The sequence below is a fragment of the Oryzias melastigma genome, linkage group LG9 (genome assembly GCF_002922805.2).
Source record: "Oryzias melastigma strain HK-1 linkage group LG9, ASM292280v2, whole genome shotgun sequence".
Classification (NCBI taxonomy): domain Eukaryota; kingdom Metazoa; phylum Chordata; class Actinopteri; order Beloniformes; family Adrianichthyidae; genus Oryzias; species Oryzias melastigma.
The window spans coordinates 17,633,848-17,638,056 of NC_050520.1; positions in this window are offsets into that span (position 1 = coordinate 17,633,848).

The following is a 4,209-nucleotide window of genomic DNA, read 5'->3' on the forward strand; positions in this document are numbered from 1 at the left end:
GCATATTAGCTCTGAGCTGCTTCAGGTGGGAAAAACTTGCAGTGAGATAAAAATAAAAAATAAAAAAAACTTAGATTTTTCACTGGCTAGTTTCTTTCAGAACATGAACTCAAAGTATGATTTTTGTCCAACATGCCAACCTAAAAACCATGACATAGTCAGGTTAATAAAGATCAGAACTTAATGTTACCCGAAGGTTTTTGTCAACAAATGTCTGTGTAGTTTGGTAAAATTATAGCCTGATTGTTCCAACTTTTGAGGAAAAATAACATTTTACCGTCAGAAACTAACTATTGACTTTTAAAGGCAGTAATGACCACAAGAAGGCTGCAGAATTTAAAAGAGAAGGTCTCATTGTGCAGCTGATAAAAATACACACGGTGCAATTATTTTTGTTTCTCTAAAAATACAAAAACAGCGAGTCTGTGAAAAGAGTAATTAAACCTAATTTCAGGCACAGATGAGTCACATCGACCAAAATACCAAATGGTTCCTCAGTGTGGGCTGATGTCGCTGAAAAGGACCGCTCTGAGCCATTCCCCAACGATGGATACATACTTACTCTGCAATAGTTACTGTTCCATTACGTGATTGTGTGCTTCACACTGCAGCTGCTCGGACTACATTTTCAGGTTTTGAATTGAGCCACCCTCTTCATCAGTTCAATTTGCGTCTGTCTGTCTCACGGCTTCACTTCCTCTTTGCATTTATGGCACCTTTTACAGCAATCTTCGCCTCCATTACCATCTCTCTTTTCCTTCTCACCCTTCCGTGCTCCTCTCTCATTACTATTATCACGCTCCCTGCCTGCCCATCATCCACTCCTGTTTCTCTGTCTGTACAATCTTTTTGTCACCTTTAACTCTTGGTCTCATTCAGAGGTTGCCAAAAAAGATCCACCTGAACAAAAGGTTAAAAAAAATCTTGACTAGAGCAAAGAACTCACAGCTGTCTCTCACACACAGTGTGGTTTGGGTAAAAATGGATAAAAACATGTTTTTGCTCAGTTTCCATCACATGTTTTAAATGAGAAGTGGCCCAAATCTGCTTTCAGTCTTAGGAGTGGCAACTCCAACAAGACTCCGCGCTGAAGTTTGTGTGAAGTTCCCATGTTTTTTAACTAACACTGCATAAACAGTGTTAAATTATTTTATCCAAAATGTCAGCGTCTGCTCATTTTTAGCTCCGATTATTCATTTACTTCAGGTTCCAGGTGATCAAACAAAGTCACACAGGAAGCAAAGAACCATCAGACTCTAGATTGCAGCTGCTCATCAGGTTATGTGTGATATCCCACTCCGTGGTGTGAAGAGGAGATCCTATGTGCTGTGGAACTGTTGACAGCCCGAAGAATGGGGGGAAACAGAGGATTCGTGGCTTGAAAAGTAATATCAACTCTCAACTCCTCCTCCAACAAGTGGTATATAAAATGTCCCCACTCCTCATAATAAATCTAATCTTTCATCTAAATCTAAATCCTTATTCCACCCAAAAAGGTCAAAAGACTGATAATCCCACCAGACTGGGCAGAGGCACAGGAAAATCCAAAATCCAAACTGGCAGAATCAGGCAGACAGACAGCTTAAGGTCAGGATGGCTCGAGAGCTGCAGACAACTGACAGCCGAGAGTGAAGGGAAAACCGGTGTTCACAGAAGCTGCAGAATAAAAATGCTGATTACCTGGAAGTCTGCAGGTGGGCGACGGGCTGAATCCCAACAAAAATATCTCTGAAATGAGAAATTCCGTCCATATATGGTGCAGAAAAAACTACATCTTTGGGCAGAATTTCACGTTAAAATCCAAATACGATCATCTTTTGATCTATTGTAAAAGTGTTTTAATGATGAGGCCACTTTTAGCCAAAAAAAAAAAAAAAGTGTAACTTTCTAGGACATATTTCATATTATCTGCAGAGAGTTGGAAGTTAATTAGAAATTTGTTTCTGATTTGTGGGGGGGGACCATTGGATATAGTCATCTATAACTGGATGCATCAAAATACAGAATAGAGAGGAGCAGTGGCCCTCCGATTTTAGTTTTTACATCACAACTACAATATTTTTTCCAACATCTCTTCCTCTGGTTCTGACTCACAACAATTTAAATGCTCAGAAATGCAATTTTAACATCAATTTTCTTTATATATGTCCTCCATCATGAGAAAAATGCCACAAGAACATGTTAAAAACACTCAAAAATACAACATTTATCGCAGTGAGTTTTAAGGCTGCTCTCCACTGGAGCGTCAATAATGCTAGAAAGAGTTTCAGATGCCAATAACACTTTTCTGGCTTTGTCTTCCCAGGTCAGACGAGAACAACAGGTGCAAATCATTGATTCCTGGGACTAAGCTGCAAATAATTACATGTTTTCTGCAGACATACCTGGATTTATCCCAGTAATCAGTCGGGAATACCACAGAAAATGTTGATCATACAGGAAACATCCAGAATCACACCAGGATACGTAAAGTCACGAATGAGGAGGACTTAGCAAAAACTATTTAAATATGAGGAAAATGTGAGGACTCTTAGGAAATTTGGCACTAATTCTGGTCCTTTTCCTGATAATGCCTGCTTGCGTCATGAAGGTCACATCAGCAGCTTCATGTTGTCGTACTGCTTCTTCAAATGCAACGTGAGAAAGATAGCACAGCAAAAGTGGCTTAAGGAGGAATATGCAGAATAGTTTCAGGAACAACAATGCATATAATTTGGAGAAGGGTCAGGAAGTTCATTTCTACATCCAACAATAATTTTTGCCATCTCTTGAAGGTACATAAACATAGAGAAGAGTTTAGAAATGAAAAAGTGAAGTGAATTGTTCAGCGACGTAGAGAGAAGTTGCTGAATGGATGCAGATTCAGTCAATTCCCACTCCCTGTCCTGTCTGTTCACCAGTGCATGCTAAGCTTAAAGAAATAATGGTGAGTTGGAGAAGAATAAAAGCAGGAATGGTTCCCTCTTTATATATGCTTGCCACAAGCTGTCACGTGATTTTCATTAAAACCCATCATAATAAAGCTTGGCTAGCTTTAATTAAATGTTGCTGAATTCCATGTCAGGTATTTCTGTTTCTGTGTGTGTGAGCAGATGTTGGAATTTTGGAGGCACTGGGGTGAGCATCTGTCCTCATGAAACTCCTTTTAACAAATCATTAGAGTTTTTCTCTCCTCCACGTTTTTATTCTTTTTGCATTATTGCCTGATGATTCATCCGCACAAGAAAACCTTCAATACATATTGTTTATTCCCAAGGTCCTCTGTGCAAGAAACGATTTCATCATTATTATATTAATTTACTATTGACATTTTACCCTCATCTTGTTTCAATGTTTGTTTTTCTAACTTGGTTGTTGTTATTGTTGAACAAAAGAAAAACTGAATCCATTCCAGATTGCTTGATTGTTGCATCAAATGGGAAGACATGCATTTCATATATCACTTAACCCTAAAGGTTGTGCCGTACAGCCACTATGTACATTGTGCGTATATTGCACGGACGAAAATTGGTCATTCGTGAATATAGGCAGAAAAAGTGAGAAAAGTTGTGGTCTTTCACATTAAAATTTCACAGATGTGTCAAGAATTAACCACATTAAAAACACAGAAGAAGAACAAATTAACCTCGCAAAGAACACGTAAATTCGCATCTCATTGAATATCTTCACCATATGTGATTACTGCACTGTTTATGTACAATTCATTAGTCATTTTTGTGTCAATTAAGTCATTTTAAAGGGATATGTGTACCACATACAGGATATAAAAGCTCAGCATCGATGGTACGTGCGTGAAAAGTCCGTTAAGCATACATAGAACAGTTGTGGGAAGTCACAAATTTACGTGTGCATTTCGCAAAAATCACAAACAGTCGCATAAGATTGATTTAATAATTGCATATAAACTATGTAAAATATGCATAAACTGCGTAATTCTCAACCGCAGACTGCAGAAAACAATGGATGGTTCAACCCATCCCCTGTTGTCTTCCAAACAGGAAGTACCCGCTGGTTTCAAGGAGGTCAAAATCCCATAGACTTCCATTAAAAAATAGAAAGTTATTACTTATTATTTTATTTGTCAAAATAACTATTCTTGTTTTGATAGATTCTTCTCAACATGCTCTTTATAATCCTTTTTTTTTTAATATAGATTTTTTTAATTGTAAGTTATTTAAGTAATTTGCTGACCAATCAGATGCCTCAGTA